Below are 24,063 nucleotides of genomic sequence, written 5' to 3'. Positions count from 1 at the left end.
TGATTTTTTCTCAGGCTTTAAATAAATAGATATATCCTGCCCATTCCTTTTTTTAGTCTAACATAACCAAGGTGCATTCTGAACCCACCCTGAAGAACACAACAAAGTGTCTCAGGAATTAGAAGCATGAGACTCCTCTGAAAAGGGGAGACTTATAGGGCTGAATAAAGAAGGATTTATTTTGAATCTTTATAGAAAAGAGTTGGGCTCCAAGAAGCCCTTCATTTCCTGAGTTGCCAGTAACTACCCCTAATCTTAGCAATAGACAAGGTTATCCTCAGGAGAAATTGAACTCACTTCCTCACTGAATGATTAGTGATGGCATAGTGGAAAAAGTGAGGCTCCTTAGTAGAAATAAAGGATTAAGTGAGCACATATATACTGAGCTCTGAGAACCCCCTTTCAACCTACTACTTGTCTCTTTCCTTTTAGCCTTGGAAATAACTGGGGACACATGCAATCCTTACTCTCACCCCCTGCAGGACTGGTGTGTTTTCCATTAACTTTTTAATGGCACACTTTTGAATAAAAACAGTCTATAGCTACTACATATTTCAAGAACCTCTAAGAGAAAAGACAAAAATCAAAACAAACAGAGGAAAGAAACTTTGAATACATAGAGACAAATGTTTGGAGCAGCAAAACTAACAAGCAAAACAAAAAACCAACAACGAAAAGAAAACAGACAAATGCTTGGAGCAGCAGTAGATAAAATCAAATAAAATGTGATCACTGCTTCAATCAGATAATATATGGCAATGGTGAAGGAAGAATAGGATACTATCAGAAAAGAAACATGGAAAATTCTTAAATTCTTATAAAAAACATTGAAAGTTCTTAAAAATGAGAATACAATATTTAATGGAAGGATTGTACCATCACTATGAGGTCATATTAAAAGACAGTAAACAAAGAGACAAGACAAAAATTTAATGAGAAAAAATGTGGAAATTACAGGGCTAATGAAGTAGGTCATACATACAATTGAAAGACGTTTCAAAAAAATTATAAAAAAGAGCAAACCAAACAGACGGAAATTTATTTTTAAAAATACAAAAAACAATTCAATAATTGAAGAACATGAATTCCAGATACAAAGAAAAGACCCACTGACTTCTCAGCACGGGGTTAAAAGACTTTAAAAAGTCTTCCTCCAAACAACAACATCCAGAAATTTCAAGAAAAATTGGCAAATTGAAAATATTAGAACTCTTCAGAGAGCATTAGTAAAAAGGTTATCACATTAGAAAAACTGAGAAAACAAAATGGCTTAATCGACTTCATAAGGACAACAAGAAAAGCAAAAAAGACAGTGGAGACATGGCTTCAAAATTCAACATGAAATTACCTTTCACTCAATGAGTGTAAAGAGAATAAAGACATTTTTGGACATGTAAAATCTTGAAAAGGTATATCTCAAAGACTCTTTTCCAGAAGATTGCTAGAATTTGTGTGTGCAATTATACCTAGGAAGTAAATTAGGAAGGAAAAGAGATGGGATTAGGAAATGACCTACCTTGGGTGGTGAGACAAGAAACTGAACTGACATCTGTGTGGCAGTCTAGGTGACAGAGGACAACTGGAAAAAAGAAGAGACATGCATTACCATTTTCAGAGCATATGATTACTGTAAACCTGAAAATCTCAGCACAGCCAACCAAAAATCATTAGAAAACTTAAGAACAGACAGAAGGTGGTTGACTACAGTTTTATTAAGCAAAACATAATAGTTGTCAATTTTGTTCAAACAAAAATCTCTTAGGAAATAAATGCAAGATGAGATACTATGAATATCAGACCAAAAAGATAAAATACTTAGCAAAATACTTAATAGATTTGCAGAATCCAAATGATGAAAATGTTAAAACTTTGCTGAAGGAAACCAAGACATATAAACAGAAATATATACCCTTCTAACAGCATAGGAATCATTAATATTTAGAAAAGTTCTATTGTTTCTAAAGTAATGCATAAGTTAATACAGTCAATTAAAATACTTATTGTTATATATTTGTAAAATTAGTCAAGTTAATTACAATTTAAATTCAAATAGAAAAAGAAACGGATGAGAATTCTTAAGGAAAAATACTTACGGGGAACTTGCTACATTAGATAATGAAACTATTACAAAATTGTAGTAGATCATTTGTTACTGACACATAACTAGACAGATCAATGGATTAAAGGATATCCACACACACACACACACACACACACACACACATCTAGAGGATTTAGAGAACTACAAAGGTGGTATTTCAAAGCGATGGAGAAAAGATGGAATGTTGTTTTTAACAGGAGAAAATGAGACTTTCCTTGTCCTCCGCCATTTGTTTCCTGATAACGTTTTACATTAGTATGGTACATTTGTCATATTTAATAAACCAACATGAATACATTATTATTGGTTAAAGTGCATACTTTACTCTGATTTCCTTGGAAAATACCAAGGAAATCTCTGTTTTCTATTCCAGGACAACACGTTACAATTATTCACCAGATCTCGAGACTGCTTTTGGCTGCGAAGGTCTCTCACAGTTTCATTGTTTCTAATGATCTTGTCAGTTTTGAAGTCCACTGGTCAGGTATTTTGTAGAATGTGCCTCAATTTGGATTTGTCTGATGATTTTCTCGTATTAGACTGGGGATATGGATTGTGGGGAGGGAGACCACAGAAGTAAAATGCCATGCTCATCACACCAGATCAGGGTAATACTATCAATACGATTTATCATAATTATGTTAACCTTGACCACCTGGTTGATACAGTGTTTGCCAAGCTCCCTACTGTGAAACTACTCTTTTTTCCCTTTTGCAGTCTTTCCTCTTTGCAGAAGTTAATTTGCTCTGCTCACACAGAGTGAGACATTATGCTCCATCTCTTTGGGAGTGGAGTATATGTATAAATTATTTAGAATTCCTCTTCAAGGGAGTTTCATCTCTTCTCCCCATGTATTTTTTATTTGACCATCTATTTACGTCAGTATGGACTCATGAATAATTATTTTATGCTTGAGATATACTTCAATAATATGTTATTTATTTGTATTTGTTGCTCTAATTGTTCTGGCATTGGCCATTGGTGGCTCTTTCATTTGCTTCCTGTGTTTCTTTGACATACCCCTGTTACTATGTTTTTGTTGTAGTTGTTATTTGTTTGTTTTGAGTACCTCCTTGTTAACGCTATAAGATGTTTCAAACTAATCTTGTACATTCCCTGCCCAGTCCTAGAATCAGTCACTTTTCCAAAAGCACTGTTCCTTTTACTGGAGAAAGGTATTAGAAAACAAGATCTGGGCCCTAGGTTTGTTCATTATTATTGGGGCACCACTGTTTCCAGGCCCTGTGTGCAAGGAAATGTATGTATGCATACAAACTTTTCCATATATTCATATCTATAAATATTTTCAAATGCATCTATTCATATCTATATTAAGTTAAATATTAATTAGTTCACTGGTTTCACCAAATGTAATACATTTTCACATGGATTATTCTAGGCTTCTCCTTGTTAATCTGTTTATCTGTAACCTCCCATTCCAAAAGTGAGAAGACTGGATTCCACCATCTGCCATCCATTTACATAAGTGTTCAATTGTAATATACTTTTCAGAATTGTTCATCAGTACCTTTGTGAGGAAAGAAAAAAACAAAAAGCCTTATCTACTAGAAGACATTGCTATATACTGGTCTTTGGATCTTTAGTGTTACAGACTCTCCTCATTTCCAAAGTTACTTAAGTCAGCCCTTTAGGATGGTTGTTTCATAGATTTTTAATACACTTATAATATTTTATCACAGTCTGCATCACATCCGTGGGTGCTCTAAGTGATTTTTAAATTTGCGCACATTAAGGTTTCCTGTGTGTTGTATAACAAGGGTATTGCATTTTTCAACAGGATTGCAAAAATGCATAGTATCCTGTATCTACCATTTGAGTATTATGTAGATTCCTTTCACCACCCTAGAAAAACTTGCTGTGCTTTAAGTGCTCAGTCCTATCCCCACCCCAAGCCCCTGGCAACCACAAATTTGTTTACCATCTCAATATTTGTGCCTATTCCAGATTATCTTATAAATGGAATCATGCAGGATCTAGACTTTTCAGACAGACTTACTGAAGCAGCTACGTTGTCTGGAGTAAATACCCTGGGTTCATTGTGTGGCACCAGGAAAATTTAGGACAGGGACACACACAAGGAGTTTAGGAGTGGAGGGTTAATGGGCAAAAGGAGAAGGAAAAAGAAAGGAAAATAGCTCTCTCCAGTGAGAGAGAGGGGGCTTCAGAAAGGAAAAGTCAGCCAGCAGGGGATGCGCCAGATTTTATAGTCAGGCTTGAGGAGGTGATGTCTGATTTATGTAGGGCTCATATGTTGGTTCCATCTGGTGTGACGTTTACGTAGCATGTAGGGAAAGGCTGGTCGTCCTACCTTAATCCTATTAAGCAAATGAACTCTCCCCTTGGCCAGTGCCATCTTGTCTGCTCCTTACTGTGCACGTGGCTGGCAGAGAAGGGAAGATGGAGCCGCCATTTTGAACATGTTTAGTCCCACCTGGCTCTTTCCTGAGAGCATTCATCCAGGCAAGCTCCTAGGTTGCTTGTCCATGTCTGCAGCTTGACTATGTCTGCAGCTTTACTTTACAGGCTGCTCTTTGTAAGAAAATGATATGGGGCTGCTTTTCGTTAAAAGGAAAACCTTACCAAGGACTTCTATACCTCACTATCTGCCTACGTAATTTATTCTTAACTCCTGTACCATTACTTAGTAATATACAATTAAAATTCGTGTCTTTACATGACTTGATAGTTCATGTCTATTTGTCACTGAACAGTATTCCACTGGAAAATGCACCATAGTTTGTCGCTATCGATTCACCTTTTTAAAGACATCTTGGTTGTTTCCAGTTTTTGGAAATTATGGATAAAGCTGATATAAACAATTATACACAGGTTTTTATACAGATGAACACTTTAAAATGAGATGGGTAGATACCTATGAAACCAGTTGCCAGACTGTAAAGTAAGGCCATACTTAGCTTTGTAAGAAATTCCCAGGCTTCTATAATGCTACACCATTTTGTATTTCCATCAGCAATGAATGAAAGTTGCTGTTGCTTCATATCCTTGCCAGCATTTACTATTGTCAATATTCTGCAGAGTGGTACCTCACCATAGTTTTAGTTTGCATTTCCTCAGTGACAAATAATGTTGAGCATCTTTTCATATACTTATTTGCCATCTGGATATTTTCTTTGATAAGGTGCCTGTTTAGATATTTTTTCCCATTTTTAAATTGGGTTGTGTGACTAATGAGTGTTAAGAGATTATTATCATTTGCATCTCACAAATTTTGAGAAGTTGTATTTTACTTTTATTTAGTTGAAAGTATTTCTGGCCGGGCGCAGTGGCTCAAGCCTGTAATCCCAGCACTTTGGGAGGCCGAGACGGGTGGATCACGAGGTCAGGAGATCGAGACCATCCTGGCTAACACGGTGAAACCCCGTCTCTACTTAAAAAATACAAAAAAAACTAGCCGGGCGAAGTGGCGGGCACCTGTAGTCCCAGCTACTCGGGAGGCTGAGGCAGGAGAATGGCGTGAACCCAGGAGGCGGAGCTTGCAGTGAGCTGAGATCCGGCCACTGCACTCCAGCCTGGGTGGCAGAGCGAGACTCCGTCTCAAAAAAAAAAAAAAAAGAAAGTATTTCTTTCTAATTTTTCATGAGGCATCTTTGATCCATGTGTTATTTAAAAGAATGTTGTTTAATTTTCAAATACTTGGGATTTTCCAGCTATTTTTCCCTTGTTGATTTCTAGCTTAATTCCCCTGGGGGTCTGAAAACATACTTTGTGTAATTTCCAGTAATTTAAAGTTGTTAAGATTTGAGTTGTGGCACAGAATATGATCTATTTTGCTGAATGTTCCATATAAGCTTGAGAAAAAGATAAATTCTGCTTTGTTGAGTGAAGTATTCTATAAATGACAATTAGACCATGTTGATTAATGGTGCTATTTAAATCATCTAGATTAGTACTGATATTCTGCTTGCTTCATAAATCAATTCCTGACAGAGGTTACTAAAACCTCTAACTAGAATAATGGAGCTGTCTACTTCTTCTTTTATTTCTATCAGAATTTGTGTCATATATTTTGATGTTCTCTTGTTAGGTGTGTATTCATTTAGATTGTCACATCTTCTTGCAGTATTGACCTTCATATTATTATGTAATTTCCCTACTTATACCTGATAACATTCCTTATTCTAAAGTCTGGATTCTCTGAAATACAGAGAAATACTCCAGCTTTATTTGGATTCATGTTAGCATGGTATATATTTCTATATCTGTTCACTTTTAATTTATTTGAATTTTTACATCTAATGTGACTTTTTTGTAGACAACATACAGTTGTATCTTATATTTATCCTCTCTGGATCTTTAATTGAAGTATTTAGACCACTCACACTTAAAGTGACTATTAATATTGTTTGATTAATATCTACTATTTTTGTGTTTTCTGTTTCTTCTTTGATTTTTCCCTCTTTCTCTACTTTATTTGGCTTTAATTGAGCATTTAATGTAACTCCTTTTTATTTACACTCTCAGCATGTCAACTAACTACTTTTTATACAAAATTAGGGGCTGCCTTAGAATTTATCCCGCAGACTTTTAACTAATCTATGTTCACCTTCAAATAATGCCATACTCCTCATGTATAGTGCAGGTTTTTTTTATGACAGAGTATCCTCAGTTTTTTCTTTCTATCCTGTGACACTGTTTTATTTCAGTTATTCATGTACTATAATTACGCAAGACATTGCTCCTGTTATAAGCAAGTAGTTGTATGTTAGAGCAATTAAGAAGAAAAAAATATATATTTTATTTGACCTTGACCTATTATTTTCCAGTGACTCTTCCTTTTTTATTTAGATCCATGTTTCTGGCCTATGTAACTTTTCTTCTACTAAAGAACTTCTCTTACTATTTCTTACAGGTAAGTTCTGCTGATGATAAGTTTTATTAATTTTGGGGGGTTTGCTAAGGTATTTTTTGTTTACTTTTGAAGGATAACTTTACTGGATATAGATTTATAGGTTGGTGGTTACTCCTTTTGACCTTTTAAATACTTCACTACACTCTACTTTTGCTTTCATGACCTGTCAAGAAAACTACAGTAGTTTTTAATCCTTGTTTCTCTATAAGTGAGGTGTTTTTGACTCTGGCATCTTTCAAGATTTTCCCTTAGTATGCAGACTTCTGTAATTTGAATATGATATGCTTAGTGGTGTGTGTGTCTGTGTATGTGTAGGGTTTGTGTGTGCTTGTTAACCCTAGTTCATGTCCTGAAGCTTTCTGAACCTGTGATTTAGTGTCTGTAATTAACTTTTGAAAGTTCTCTGTTACTATTTACATCAAATATTATGTTTTCTGCTCCATGATTCCTTCTCTTTCTTGAATTGTAATCATTCATATGGCAGACCTGTTATTCTTGTCCCCACAATTCTTAAATATTGTTTCTTTTTTTAATTTTTTTAATCCAAAAATTCTATTTTTCTTTTATCTTTTATTTGCATTTTAGTTTGGGAAGTTTCTTTTGACTTATATTTAGGGTCACTGATAATGTTTGTAAATGTATCCAGACTATTGAAAAGTCCATTAAATATATTTTTATTTCTATTATAGTATTTGGATTACTAGGCTTTCCTTTTCATTCTTAGATTTTTGTCTTTTCTGTTTATATTGGTGATCCGTTATTGCATGTTGTCAACTTTTTTTTATTATTAAGTTTTTATTTTTTCTCTTTTTAATTATTATTATTTTATTATTATTATTATTATACTTTAAGTTCTAGGGTACATGTGCATAACGTGCAGGTTTGTTACATATCTATACTTGTGCCATGTGGTGTGCTGCACCCATCAACTCATCAGCACCCATCAACTCGTCATTTACATCAGGTATAACTCCCAGTGCAATCCCTCCCCCTTCCCCCTCCCCATGATATTAGCATATTATTTATAGTATGCCGAATGATCCCAATATCTATGTTGTATCTGAGTCTTGTTCCAATATTGCTGTATCTCTTTAAAATGTGGTTTTGCATTGCTTTTGCCATGCCTTGTGCTTTTTGCTGAAATCTGGACAAGTTGCATTGGCAATGGAAACTGAGATAAATAGGCCTTTAGTGTGAAGATTTATGCTTATCTAGCTGAGAGTTGGGCTGTGTTTAATGCTTACTCTATCTATAAGTGACCGAAGCTTAAAATTACTCTGGTGTTCTAAGTTTTTCCTGCCCTCTTGACTCTGGGCTTCCCTAAATAGTCTTCCTCAAAGTCTCTCTTGCCACCCTTTCAGCTGTCATCCACTGTTACTGTACTGCAGTCTTGTTGGAGCGTTGGTAAAATGTGGAGGAGCAAAGATCTTTCTATAACACTGTGATTAAATATCAGTCTTTTGGTCTAATGTGACTTTCACAGGAGTTTCTCTAGTGGCATGATTTCTCTCCCAAATCCCTGACCACTACTCCCTTCCCTGGCTGCTATTTCCCAATCTTTTCCTGTAAGGCCCTTACCTCTTTTGGGAGACAGGAAGGCTGGAGGGAGCTACTGTGTGAAGAACTACCTTCTTCCAGCTGGGATAAGGCTCTGGCAAATGCCTTTCCTCTGATGAGTAGGAAAGTAATTTACTACACCTTGTTACAAAGGCGACTCTGGGTGTATGTTAAAATGATCATGCTTCCACAAATTGTCCTTGAGCTAGGTGATGTCTCTCAGATCTTCGCCATGTGAATCTAATGGGATGTATAGAGATCAAACTCACAAAACAGTGTCCCCTTCAAGACTAAGGCTCACAGGAGATTCTCACTCTCACTCTAGTCCACATGCACCCTCCAGCAAGTGGTCATAATTACTATTTAAATGTTACTACTAACCAATGGCTCCCGTGGCTGCTTCTGCAGGTAACTAGTTTTCTGCATGTTCCCCGATGCTCTTGTCTTTCCGGTTTCTAGAATGGTGGTTTGTCCTGCTACTTCAGCTATCTCACAGACCCAAGGAAAGTATTTGTTTTTCAGTTTGTCAAGGTTTTTTGCTGTTGTTGTAAAGATGAGAGTGATGACTTCAAGCTCTTTACTTGTTGACATTGAAACTCTAAGTTTTTATTAGACCTTAAGTTTTGCTCTTTTTCCAAGATCAAAAAGTTCCTTATTTCACTTTGATTCAGATAAATTTGCTTTCCAAGTTTGATTGCTACCTGAACAATAATGAGTGCTGTTCCTCTGGTCCAGCTTTGCTAACAAGGGCTAAATAGAGTTGCATCCTCTGCTAGAAAAATTACTAAAATAAAAAGCCATTCTGCCTCCTTTCATACATGCAGAGCAAAATAGAGGCAATTGCCAAAGAATTGTCGTTAGTGTTTTTTGCATCTTAAAATTTCAACTGAGTATCTGAATAATTGGTCCCTTTTTTCTGAATCAGAAAAAGTTAATAATAGTAGTGAAAAAAAGGCATAATTATCTGCCATTTATTGTCATTGTTTATTTCACTCATCTATTACCTATGCTTACGACCAGTACTGTACAGTTTATTTTGTTTCTGTAAAATAATAAATTTAAGTGACTTTAAGAAAATTTTCAAAAGGGAATTTCTTATCTATATTGATGTGTGTGTGCAATGTGTGTGTAATGCCAAGTGAAACCCCTCTAGTCAGAGAAACTGGAAAAAGGGAGCCCTGTGGTCTGAAGAGTGTGAATGAAAAATATGAACCCCATTATTTTTCCTTCTCTCTTTTCCTTCACTTCGCCTCAAGGATGATTCCAGTCTACCTCCAAGAGAAGAAAGAGCTCGAGAAGCAGATACACTAATTCTGTGTATAAACTGACACAAGTTCTTAACTCTACCTTGAGCATCACTGCTAAAGATTGAAAGTTTGTCTCTCCCAAAATTCATATGTTAAAACCTAATCACCACTGAATTGGTATTGAGAAGTAGGACCTTTGGGAATGTATTACCTTATGAGCCCTCATTAATGGAATTAGATTCCTTATAAAATGGACTCTGAAGCACACCCTTGCCCCTTAAGCCACGTGAGGCCATAACAGAAGATCGTTAACATCTGGATCATAACATCTATGAACCAGAAATAGTCCCTCATCAGACACTGAATCTTGTGTCACTTTTATATATAACTTCCAGGCCTTGAGAACTATGAGAAATAAATTTCTGTTGTTTATAAGCCACTCAGACTGTTTTTTTTTCCATCTTTCTTTTTGGTTTTGTAATAGCAACCAAATGAACTAAGACAATGCATTTGTGGAACAGACCCAAAACAGCATAGCAACGTCTATGAAAAGGAAACTACTCCATGAAATAGACTAATGTCAGAGCGGTGCATGCATGGGAGAGATCCAAAGCAATGTAGTAAAGGGTTTGAAAACATTGGGAAAACCCTTCTAGACATTGGCTTAGGCACAGATTTTGTGACCAAAAACCCAAAAGCAAATGCAATAAAAACAAAGATAAATAGCTGGGATCTAATTAAACGAAAGAGCTTTTGCACAGCAAAAGGAACATCCAGCAGAGTAAACAGACACCCCACAGAGTGGGAGAAAATTTTCACAATCTATACATCTGACAAAGGACTAATATCCCGAATCTGTGACAAACTCAAACAAATCAGTAAGAAAAAAGCAAACAATCCCATCAAAAAGTGGGCTAAGGATATGAATAGACAATTCTCAAAAGAAGATATACAAATGGCCAACAAACATATGAGACAATGCTCAACATCACTAATGATCAGTGAAACACAAATCAAAACCACAATGTGATACCACCTTAATTCTGCAAGAATGGCCATAATCAAAAAATTGAAATACAGTAGATGCTGGTGTGGATGTGGCGCTCAGGGAACACTTCTGCACTGCTGGTGGGAACGTAAAGCAGAAAGCCCCTATGAAAACAATGTGGACATTCCTTAAAGAACTAAAAGTAGAACTACCATTTGATCCAGCAATCCCACTGCTGGGTATCCACCCAGAAGAAAAGAAGCCATTATTTGAAAAAGAGGCTGTACACACGTTTATAGCAGCACAATTCACAATTGCAAAATCATGGAACCAACCCAAATGCCCATCAATCAACTAGTGGATACAGAAACTGTGGTATACCTATATATAATGGAATACTACTCAGCCATAAAAAGGAATAAAATAATTGCATTTGCAATGACCTGGATGAGACTGGAGACTATTATTCTAAGTGAAGTAACTCAGGATTGGAAAATCAAACATCCTACGTTCTCACTAATATGTGGGAGCTAAGCTATGAGGACACAAAGGCAAAATAATGATACAACGGACTTTGGGGGCTTGTGGGGAAGAGTGGAAGTGGGTGAGGGATAAAAGACAACATATATGGTGCAGTGTCTACTGCTCGGTCATGGGTGCACCAGGATTTCACAAATCACCACTAAAGAACTTACTCATGTAACCTAATACCACCTGTACCCCAATAACTTCAGGAAAGTAAATAAAATAATGAAAAATAAAATAATAAATGATATTTAGAAACATTACCCACAGAAAGTGAAACAGAATTTGAAGTCCGATATTAGTGAGGTTTACTGTCGGCTAGACAAACGCGATAGCAGCATTCTCCAGAGGATTACAACAAGACCCAGAGTATCACAACATGATTTTCAGAAAGACAATATTAGTTATTTTGACATACAAAAGAACTAGGAAAATAACCAATTGTAAAGGATTATCTTTTGATAATCAACAGATATCATCCTGAAATCCCTAGAGGCTGGAACTATCAAAGACTTCAAATCATCTATTATAATTACATTCCATGAAGTAAAGGTAAACACTCTTGAAATAAATTAGAAGTAACAGTCCTAGGCATAGAAATAGAAGTTATGCAAAAGAACCAAATAGACATTTTTATCATTGAAAAATATAATATTTGAAATAAAAAATGTACTGAATGGCCCCATTAGCAAAATGGATAGGACTGAGGACAGTCAATGAACTTGAAGTTAGTTCAACAGAAATTACTCAACTTGAACAATAAAGATTTTAAAAATAGCTTATCTACATTTGGATAAAAATAAACACACTTTAGGGTTATTACCAAAAATATTCTTTGCATGACCCTGAACAAGTAGTAAAATACCAAGACTATCCCTTATTATGACATAATAATAAAGAAATTGGATATATACGTCCTATTTGGTCATAAAAATGTGTAATACTTGGGATTGTCCATGAGCTGTATATAGTCCCCTGAGGGAGGTACTAAGTAAAAGCTTGGATGATCAAAGATTAGAAAAAAGGTTTGAGGTTTGCAGAAATATTTAATCCAATTTTTATAATGCTGTCTGAGGTCAAGTCAGTGTAGCTAGCAAATAATAAAGTTGCCATTTGACAATGTTTCAACATTGTTACGTCTGTTTTATAATCAATAGTTATTGCTTCACTGAAGAATTCCTTGACTGGGGGAAGTTATGTGCACCTGCTCCTGATGCATTCACTGGGAACTTGGTCTAATATGGGGGCAATCTCAGCAGCCTGTTCTTTGTTCTAATGTTTCCATGCTTCTTCCTGCCTTTGAGGGAGTTCATTTCTTATAAGGCCGTGAAGTCAAGGCTGACCATACAATGGTACATTTCAAATGTTTAACACTTTCTAATCTGATGGATCTGAAATGGTATCTCATGGTGGTTTGATGTGCATTGTTCTGATTAACAGTGCAGGCAGTACTCACTTAAGCATAGTGGTGTGGGGCTTTAAAAATGACTATGCAAACTGAAACCATGCAAAGTGATCTGAATAATCAATGGAATAATTTACAGCTGTTCTTTGACCTTTAAAAATTCTTGTCAAAACATTTAAAACTCCCTTACTGTTGTTTACAAGTGTATAGAAAAATTGAAAAAAGTAATGCTAATATTTACTAAGTACACAGTAATTTAAAACATTAGAAAAATAGAGAATTAGTGTTTTATTTCTTTGAAGACAAATTAACAAGAGCAGTTTAATGCTTGTGCTTTCCCGTGTAACAAGATACAGAGAAAGCACTTTTCCCATCCCTCGGTGAATTGCCATACTCCTTTCTAAGTTTGGAATATTTTATCCTTTCACTATGATAAAAGTACAAATATCTGAAATTTCCATTATGGTGAAGTTTTTTGCAGTACCAATTTCTCTGGGACTTCTTTATTCTTTTTAATATAACCATGCTTCTCTTTCACATCAATAAGTTTATCCTCACTATTTTCCCCTGGCATCACGTTGGAGTCTCTCAGTTGGTGACAGTGTCAGCATACCCATCATGAGCTAGATTCTTTGTAATTACACTTATATTTGTTTCAAAATTTCACTTCCAATGTTATCACTGTATTTCTTTGCTGCACTTTCATCTGTGTTGGCCAATCTCTTCTCTGTAAAAATGTTACGTGGTGCTACTCCTAGCAAGGAAGCAACACAGGCTAGGCACAGTGGCTTGTGCTTATAACATCAGCACCTCTGGGTGGCCAAACCAGGGAGAATTGCTTGAGGCCTGAAGTTTGAAAATATCCTGGGCAACAGAGTGAGGCCCTATCTCCATATGTGTGTGTGTGTGTGTATTTAAATTAGCTAGATGTTGTGGGATGCACCTGTAGTACCAGCTACTTGGGAAGCTGAGGCTGGAGGATCACTTGAGCCCCAGAGATTGAAGCTGCAGTGACCCTTGATTGCACCACTGCACTCCAGCTGGGGCCACAGAGTGAGACCCTGTCTCTAAGGAAAAAGAAGAAGAAAAGAAGAAGGAGAAGGAGGAGGAGGAGGAGGCGGAGGCGGAGGAGGAGGAGGAGGGGGAAGAGGAGGAGGAGGAGGAGGAGAAAGAAGAAGAAGGAAGAAGAAGAAGAAGAAGAAGAAGAAGAAGAAGATGACACACAACTATATAGATTGTTGACTGTTTATAAATTAGATATATGCAATGACCAATTACTCATAGGCTTAAAAAGAGGTGAGATAGTTGATCACCGATCATGATGAGCTTCTTTTATTTACACAGTAAACTGAAGAACTAGCAGCAAAGTTTATACTTCATGTAATTACTCACAGTTAACATAGCCTGGTGCTTGAAGTTTAAACTATGTTGTTGGAATACTTGTGTTGTTTAACTAAACTTTGTGACTAAAATCTGGGCATATGAGAACTGCAAAGTGAGGACTGCATGATATCTACAGCATCTCTTAATATGCATATTGGCCTTTCAGATCTCCTGTCCTGAAAATTGCTGGTTTCAAACTTTTGACACTTATTTCTATTTGGTAGCACATACTTTTCTTGTTGATTTTCAATGAACTCTTAATGTGTGTTCAACATATTTACCTTTGTTAGTCATATACAAAGTAAGGTTTTCCATTTGTAACTTATCTTTCAGCTGTTTATGCTGCTGTCATTGAGAATATATTTTTCATTTTAATGTACTAAAATGTGTCTATCTTTCCTTTTATTGTGATTTTTATATCTTTTCCAGAAGTGCTTTTGTACTCTGCTACTGTAAATATATACTTTTATATTTTCTCATAAGTTTTTTTAAATAAGTAGATTAGAGTTTATTAAGTAAGGAGTGAAGGAGGTGTGGCACAAATAGATGTATGTAACACCAAACTGAAAATAATCTGGGGTTTTTGAAAAAAAAAATCTTTCAGTTACAGTTATACACAGGGCCACTTTCTCCACCAAAGACACAGAGGCCTCTCAAAGGAGAAGAGGAAATAAGTCTCATGGTAGGGCCAACGGTTGTTCCTGGGTCTTGGAATAATCTTGATTAAGCTTTCAAGGCCAGACAATGGGCTAAGAGTCGAGACTCCATAGTGGATGCAGTTTGACCCAGCAAGATTGCTGTGACTGTGAAGCCCTGAGTGGTAATGCAGGTGCGTGTTGTGAGCTGAGAGCACTGGCTATGGCCCTGGTGGAAGCAGTAGAGGTCGTCGGTAAGGGTGACTGCCTTGCCCAGACATCCTATGGGTACTGTTGGGTTCTTGCACGTCTTGCAAAGGAACTTTTCCTTGAAACTTTCTGGATTGCTGCAGTGGGGCTAAACCCCTCAATGACTGCTAATTGCGATAGTTCAAATGGTGTCCCTGGAGTCACTGGGCTGGGATTCACCATGGGCAACTGTGGAGAGAAAATCTACAATTTGCTTTTCTTGTCTTATTGCATTGTATATTCATTTCCACCGTAATTTTGGATAGGGTGATAGTACCATATATTCCTAAGTTGTCCTGACACTGACAGGAATGCTTCTAATTTTTGAAAAATCAACTAATGTGGTTTTTGGTAAGTACTGGTAGATTTGCATTGTAAGAATAAGAATGTTTTCTTTTATTCTGACTGTGAGAAATCTTTGTGTTGAATAGATTTTGCATTTTATCAAATTATTATTCTGTTTGGGATAATCATATGATTTTTCTTCTTTAATATTTAATGTAATGAATAAAAAATATATTCTAAAAACATACAAAGGCAATGACAGTACATGAGAATCAACAACCTACTGTTTTCACATAGCACACTTAAGCTCCATTAGCCAGCATCATTAGTCAGTCTTTTCTCTGTAAGAAAACTACCACGGGGAACCAACTTCTAGAGTAACTTTTGTCCAAAGCAGAGGTGCCTCAGTGAAGTCAACTCTGGTTGAATCTCTGTAATGAGCTCCTTCATCTAGTTCAAAGGAAAGGTGTACCTTTTATTTTATTTTATTATTTATTTATTTTGCCTCTGCCTGGCTCTTTGCCTTTCTGAGCTTTCAAACACAGATTGCATTGAGGAATAATTATCTTGAGTCATGGGATCAAACAAAGTAATTTAGAACAACTTGCATTCACCTCATACTCTCACATTCAACTCTGAGGTTACAAAGTGGTATTGCATTGAGCCATGTGGTTGAAGTCCCAAGAATTCACATTCATTTATATGGCAAGCATAAGATCTATGTTACTCTAAGCTGTTAGATTTTGCTTGTAAATGACCACCTTCATAGTCATGCTCGCTCCTCTACGTCATCTTTATCACCCTCAAGGTAAGTTTATGAAGCACTCTCCTGAAAACTGAAGACTGAACTAGAGGTGACTGGGCAGACACAAAAACTGTCACATGGAGGCTCACATGCTTTGCAAGTCTGCTTTGCTCATAGAGATACAAAACAAGGATTGATTCTATCCACTGTGGGGTGTCTGCAGGCTCCTGCCAGATACAATTATGGCTTTAAAACAAAAACAAACCCAATAAAGAGAAGAGTATGATGAGCAGCTCAGGAGCACAGCTTTTTCTGGCAGCCTTTAGCAAAATCCAGCTGACTTTCATTTGGTTTTCATTATGCCTACAAACAGGAAAGGCAGGATTCATAGCCTGCCAAACAGCCACTCTTCCCTTTTGAAGCAACTTTATCAGAAAGGCACATTGCTGATACCTTTCAAATCAGCCTATGGAAGGAAAAGAAGAGGCAATGTTTAATCAACCTAGCCCTACTTCATTCCCACAAACTGCCACCTACACACCACCAACACACATACCAGACACTCCTTAAACGTAATCCATGTCTCTGTTCCAATGCAAGAGATGAAATGTGCTTCCAAATGGCCACAAAAAGCTCCCTGGCCCCTTACTCCATACTCTCTTCAGCAACCAGGGAGAGGAAGTGTTAGACAGCTTTATGTATTTGTTTACTTGCTTTTTATTTATTTTTCTTTGTTCATTTTCTGTAAGCTAAATGTTGACGGGATTTTAAAAAACACTTGTTACTGCTTTATTCATAGAATCCAAAACAGTGTTTGGCATATATTAAGTGCTCAATAAATTTCTGTTGAAAGGAGAATAAATAAAATAATATTTTCTTCCATTGCAACCAGCATGGTGTTTGTACTTGGCTGGAGAGAATTATATAAAGAATGACAAATTCATGAAATTCTATTGTCTCCTATGCTGTGTCTGTGCTGGAGCTCTTCTGAGAAATGTAATAATTCAAGTTAGAGGGTTTGGTACTGATTTCAATGTGTAATACTGAAATGAGATGAAAACATCACTGGGTAGATGTAAAAGGGAATTTGGATTGTATTTAACTCTCTTCCTTTTCCAACCTCTTTCCTATTGTCCTAACTCCAGGAATACCTCTAAATCTGGAATTGCAGAGAGTTGAGTTCTGTACCTGAATGACCTAAGACTCCTGGGAAAGAAGGTTACAGACTTGGTGGATTGGATTCTTCAGCAAAGAAAAACCTAGTAAAACCAGGTCTAGTCTAGATCTAGTTTCTCAGGGAGGCATTTGGGTCACCACAATCTCCTCAAGATTTAGGATTGTGAAATAACAACTAGCGCCAGTATTAGGGTATTAAGTTAAAGTTTCCTAAGGAAATTGATCAGGCTTCCAATTCATCAGATTTAATATTTTGTAAAGAAGGAAAAGGAATTGGCACAATTTTGTCCCCATGCTGAGATCTTCCAGAAAGGCAAAATATACAAAGTGGCAAGCATAATATATAAAAATACCACTCCCTACTACATATCAGGAAATAATTTCATTTTCTTGTTAAGTGTATATTCCTGTCTATATCTGTGTATTGAATGTGTATGATTGTTCTGTATGTGTAGCAAGTGTGTGTATGTAATATGTGTATGTGTGCAAATATACATGCATGCACACATTCAGCAAATAGCTACCTATTTATATGCCTAACAGGTTTCACATGCAGAGATAGAGAAGTGAGCACGTGTAGACACATTATTTCTTGTTCACTTAAATTAGTGTTATTCTTATAATGAATGATAATAACTCTTATTTTCCTCTAAATATCTTAAAGCAGGCAGGCATAGACCTTTCTTGACTTAGATCAAAATGTTGGTGCCAGAAATAGAATTTAAAGGAAAACAACAAAATGCAATCTAAAGTTATAAGTTTCAAGTATGACTTTCTCATGATTTGGGGAAAGTATGACTTTTCTGTAGCTTTCATATGAACCACCACTAATGGTATAACAGAAGAAATGAGGTGTCTCTGAGAAAAATAGGACCTATACAAAGCGACCTGAAAGACATGGGAAAAGATGAATTCTAAAAAGGATTTCACCTCACAAGCTTTCACTTAATGCTAAGATTTCTACTGCCAAAGTTACTTTTTAGGTTTATCACTGCCTCTATTAAAACACACATACATTGTGCATCCTTTAATGATGGGGGTACATTCTGATTAATACATCATTAGGCGATTTGTCACTGTGCTAACATCATAGAGTGCATTTATACAAATCTAGATAGTACAGCCTACTGCACACCTAGGCTATATCGTATAGCTTACTGATTTTAGGCTACAAACCAGTACAGCATGTTGTTATACTGAACACTGTAGACAATTATAGCACAATGGTAAATATTTGAGTTTTATAAACATAGAAAAGGTTTTAAAAAAAAGGTATAAAAGATAAAAAATAGTACACTTACATAGGGTACTTCCCATGAATGGAGCTTGCAGGACTGGAAGTTGCTCTGGGTGAGTCTGTGAGCGAGTAGGGAGTGAATGTGAAGAACTAGGACCTTACTCTACACTGCTGTAGGCTTTATCAACACTGGACACTTCAGCTGCACTAAATTGACTACAAGAATTTTATAAGTATTATTAAGGTTAATAATAAGTTAATCTTAGTTTACTGTAACTTTTTACATTGTGAATTCTTAATTTTTAAAAATCTTTTTGACTCTTGTAATAGCAGCTCAAAACACACATTGTACAGTAACTATACAAAAATATTTTTCTTAGTTCTTATTCTGTAAGCATTTTCTTTCTTTCTTTCTCTCTCTCCTCTCTCTCTCTCTCTCTCTCTCTCTCTTTCTTCTTTTTTTTTGAGATGGAGTCTCGTTTTGTTGCCCAGGCTGGAGTGGAGTGGTGCGATCTCGGCTCACTGCGAGCTCTGCCTCCTGGGTTCATGCCATTCTCCTGCCTCAGCCTCCCAAGTAGCTGGGACTACAGGCGCCCGCCACCATGCCCGTCTAATTTTTTGTATCTTTTTTAGTAGAGACGGGGTTTCACCGTGTTAGTCAGGATGCTCTCTATCTCCTGACCTTGTGATCCACCTGCCTCGGCCTCTCCGAGTGCTGGGATTACAGGTGTGAGCCACCGCGCCCAGCTTCTATAAGCATTTTTCTATTTTAAAAATGATCATTTTTCTTTTTTACTTTCAAAACTTTTTGTTAAAAACTAAGACATAAACACACACATTAGCCTAGGCCTACACAGGGTCATGATCATCAATATCACTGTCTTCCACCTCCACTTCTTATCCCATTGGAATCTCTTCAGGGGCAATAACAAACATGGAGCTGTCACCTCCTATGATAGCAATGCCTTTTTCTGGAAACCTCCGGAAGAAGCTTCCTGAGGCTCTTTCACAGTTGACTTTCTTTTTATAAGTAGAAGGAGCACACTCTAAAATAATGATTAAAAGGTATAATAAATAAATACATCAACCAGTAACAGTCATCCCTTTTCAAGTACTATACACTGTACATAATTGAATGTGCTAGACTTTTATATAACTGGCAAAACAGTAGGTTTGTTTACCTCAGCATCACCATAAACACGAGAGTAACGATTTGTGCCCTGACTTGGGATGGCTACAACATCACTAGGGAACAGCAATGTTTTGGCTTCAGCATAATCTTTGGAGACCACTGTCGCATCTGCATCCATCACTGAACCGTGGTTATGCGTTGCATGACTGTAATCCAGAGTGAGATTGTAAGCTGCTGTAAATTAATACCATCTTAATGTGATTATCTTATTGAATCTTTCCAAAAGATAGTTCATTGTGTACAGGGCACAGCAGACAAGAGAAGAGGAGGTGCTCTCCAGGGCAAGGTACTGCATAGGGACCCCCTTTGTCAAAAAGCTGATTCAGGCAGGGGACTGGGAAGGGTGAAGAAGAGAGAGAACTGAGTGGGGGCAGACTGGGGTTTACTCTGATGCGAAATAAGGATCATTAGCTATATGGGGATCATATTTCTTGTATTTACACTCATGAGCCCAAGAACAGCATGGTAAACATTATAATTAAATCATGTGCATTTGAAATTATTATACTAACAGAATCAGAGAGTACCATATGTTAAGGAGCACACAAAGAAAATCTGTTGTCCGGGCCGAGCGCGGTGGCTCAAGCCTGTAATCCCAGCACTTTGGGAGGCCGAGATGGGCGGATCATGAGGTCAGGAGATCGAGACCATCCTGGCTAACACGGTGAAACCCCGTCTCTACTAAAAATACAAAAAAAAAAACTAGCTGGGCGAGGTGGCAGGCGCCTGTAGTCCCAGCTACTCGGGAGGCTGAGGCAGGAGAATGGCGTAAACCCGGGAGGCGGAGCTTGCAGTGAGCTGAGATCCGGCCACTGCACTCCAGTCTGGGCGACAGAGCGAGACTCCGCCTCAAAAAAAAAAAAAAAGAAAATCCGTTGTCCTGTAAGTCCTCATATTAAAGTGACTCCAGATTGCTAGGTGAGAATGTATCATTCTGAAGTGTTTTAAGATGATTGGATGCGTATGAAAAGCAAGTATAAAAGTCCTTTTGGGTATCAAATGAAAGAGACCCCGGAGGAGACAACTGGGCTAATTAGAAACTAAATTTTATTCTAAAAGCAGAATGCCAATCTGTTGATTTACAAGGTAAATGTAACTTCCAAGATAAGAGGAAACCAGCATGTCTGTTTACTCCTAGGTCACCACATGGGAACCTGAATGATCTGGGTATTTAGGGATGGACTTGAGAGTTGCATAGACATGACTGTGAACCCTGGCTCTGACACGGACCAGCTTGTGCTCTCAACTGGTTTTCTAACCTTTCTAAACCTCAGCTAATACATTTGTTCTATATTTTCTGTAAAATGGAGGAAATAGTCCTTACTTTAAAGGGTTATGATATCATGCGTGTAAAGAGAAGAGCACAGTATTGACACTGGTTAGGCAAACAGTAAATGGTGGTTTTTATCATTACTCATGTCATTCAAATAGATGATGACATCAGCTCTTGTGTGGCCCTCAGACTAAGTCCTTCTCCCCTGAAACAGTAGAATAGAAACTTATTGATGTTTAATGGGTTCATAAGTAGTGGATTCCTACCTTTAAATTTTTGCACTCCTCTGATTCATGCACTTGGTTTAATGTTCGCTGTTGAAGGTTAAAGAATTGTGGAAAGATTATAGCAACAGCCAGGCAAAAATTAGTTTTTGCTTTGCTGTGATGCCTCATACAATGCCAGCATCCTGGTACACAGCCCAGATTTCAGGGTCTCGTCTCAGTTCCCTAGTTTCAGAAAGTACAGCTTGTCATTGCCCCAAGTTGACTGGAACCATGGAGACATTTTAAGACTAACTAAACACAAGAGATATATAAATTATCTGAATGCCAGTTTAGTTTATTAATATTGATGGAGACTGGCGTGAAAATGTTTCCAGGAAACAGAGTGTTCGAGCATTTTACTGGGGCATGTTTCCCTCCATGCATTTATGAACTACGGGCTATGAGTTGACTGACAAGAATTACATTTGAGCAATGGGAAGTCGATTGTCAAGAGAAATGTTTCATGCAGACTTCAATGAGGCCTAAACATCCTTGCACTGAAACAAGAATTTTATTGTAAACTTTCTAATCAACAAAGTCATTATACCCCTGTGACTCAAACATGCTTGTCACGACAGTACTGTATAACAAATCACCCTGTGACTCCAGACATCGTAACATTAAACATTGATTTAGCTTACATGTCTGTGGATCAGCGGTCTAGCCTGGACTAGCTGGGCATTCTGGCTCAGCTGAGTTCACTCTCATATCTGGCAGTGGGCTGTGAGTAAGCTAAAGTGACAACGATGATTTAGCCATGTGTCTTTCTTCCTCCAGCAGGACAGAAAGAATATGTTATCAGGGCAGTGTCAGGGGGTAAGAACTGAGCCCAAGGTGCAAGCTCATGTCAAGCTCTGTTTAAGTCATATTTGCTAAGTCCGTTGGCCATGGCGAGTCACACAGACAAGCTTGGAATCAGTGAGTGAAGGCACTAAAAGTTACCCAGAAAAGGCAACAGATATAGGGAAGTGTGAAGAATCAGGGCTGTCAATGTGATTGAGTGATTGGAATCTCACCTTGCTACACATCTGTCTCTAATTTTGACTCTGTGAGATGCAGTCTTAACAAGTTTTACAGAGGCCTTTTCATGACATTGACTGGCAATCTCTTTCTTTTAAAACTAACATTTTTTTCTGATTAAAATAATAATGCTTATGGTAGAAATTTACAAAATTGAAAACATCTCACCACCTAGAAATCATCTCTTACTTTTTAACTTGAATCTTTTCAGATTGTTCCATGTGCTCTTTTCAATTCAATGTGAGAAATACAGAACAATACTATTAAGAAAATTACAATTATCTATAACTCCAACTCTAAGAAATAACCACTGTTGGCATTTTATCATATTTCCATCTGGTATTTTCTATTCTCTGTGTGTATGCGTATTTGGATATATATTTGCATGTATTATCATATCACATGTATGATTTTGTATCCTGTTCTCTTAAAACTGTTACATCAATAGCATTTTTTATTTAAAATTTTTAAATGATGATTTTAGTGAGTATATTTAACTATATGAATATACTGTAATTTAATTAATAATTCATTAACTATTATGCAATAGGTTGTAGAAAATCATTAGTTCCATGATTCAACCAATTTTTGAAGCTCTTATCTACAGTTCAAGGTCCTGTTCTTGTTAGTTGGAATAAAATAATGGTTTTGGCAGTCAGGGTTCCTCTTCTAATGTAACTTCTTAAATAGGATTATAATTGGTACTTTATGTACATTTTTGTTCACATCTCTAATTATTTTTAGAATAAATTTTTACAAGCAGTATTATAAGGTTGAAAGACAGGAATATTTTTACTATTCTTTAAACATAAATAAACTGCTCAAATACATGCCCAAAGGCCATATCAAGTTATGTCTTTCATGTGAATGGGAAGGTTTCTTTATGTCATTGGCCCTTCACACACATCTCATATATAATTTTTGAGAGAAACTTCTTGCTGCGATTTCATATTTTTTATTACTAGTTGAACACATTTTCCATATTTATATTTCTCTTTTATTTTTTCTTATTAACTGTTCTAATTACTTTCTCATTGATTGACATAAGCTTTTCATATATTAAGGATATTGAGCCTTTTCTGCCATATATGTTGCAAATGTTTTCTCTTTTTTGTATTATTTGTTGTTTATGTTTTGACATAAAAAAGTTTAAAATTTTATCCAGTCAATTATATTGATTGCTTCCTTTGAGATATCTCCCATTAGTTTTAAACATGAACAATTTACCTTATCAAGGATGGGACAATTATTCATTTATATTTTCTTCCAATTTATTTCTTTTTTAACGGGAATCTTTAATTCATCTAGATTTTATTTTGATGTTTAGTTTTATATGAGGATCTAAATTGATTTCTTTTTCCTCATAAACTTAGCCTATTTTCCCAGAACCATTTATTGAATAATTGACCCCTCATCATTGATTTGTGAAGCTTCCTCTGTCACATATTAACCATGAAGACGCAAACTCGAGTCTGCTTAGGGGCCCTGTTAACTGGTGGATTTTAGTACTTGCTGGATATTCAGTGGCAACACAGATTTGCTACACATAGTCTGTACTTTCATGAGGATGCAGAGCCATAGAGAGAAAAGAATATGACTTTTGAGATAAAATCTGGACTCACATCCAGGTTCTACAGTCTGCTGATTACATGAACCTAAGCAGGCCGTTTAATTTTTCTGAATCTCAGCTTTCTCAACTGTAATATAGTTATAAGAATACCCTCTTGATCTATTGTTGTATGAAGCAAATTAACACACGTGGAAGAACTTTGTGAACTGTAAAAGGCTTTACCAATGTTAATTTTTGTAATTAGTGTAGATATGACCTGGACTCCAACTTTATTATGAAGCCCTACTAGACATGGTTAGTTTTTAGTTCAGATAAATT

The 24,063-nt window shown here is 36.6% G+C and overlaps 1 long non-coding RNA gene across 1 annotated transcript in view; it reads right to left on the bottom strand.

The window, feature by feature from the left end:
• Nucleotides 1-1,516: 1,516 nt before the first annotated feature.
• The window catches only part of LOC117080937, a 153,508-nt gene continuing 130,961 nt past the window's right edge, over nucleotides 1,517-24,063 (bottom strand). The window contains exon 3 of the long non-coding RNA XR_004436013.1: nucleotides 1,517-1,579. This is a non-coding gene — a long non-coding RNA (uncharacterized LOC117080937). The remainder of the gene's footprint in view (nucleotides 1,580-24,063) is intronic.

This window comes from Trachypithecus francoisi, unplaced genomic scaffold (genome assembly GCF_009764315.1).
Source record: "Trachypithecus francoisi isolate TF-2019V2 unplaced genomic scaffold, Tfra_2.0 Lachesis_group8, whole genome shotgun sequence".
Taxonomy (NCBI): domain Eukaryota; kingdom Metazoa; phylum Chordata; class Mammalia; order Primates; family Cercopithecidae; genus Trachypithecus; species Trachypithecus francoisi.
The sequence above is the reverse complement of the archived record's forward strand: the minus strand, read 5'-3'. Positions and strand labels throughout refer to the sequence as shown.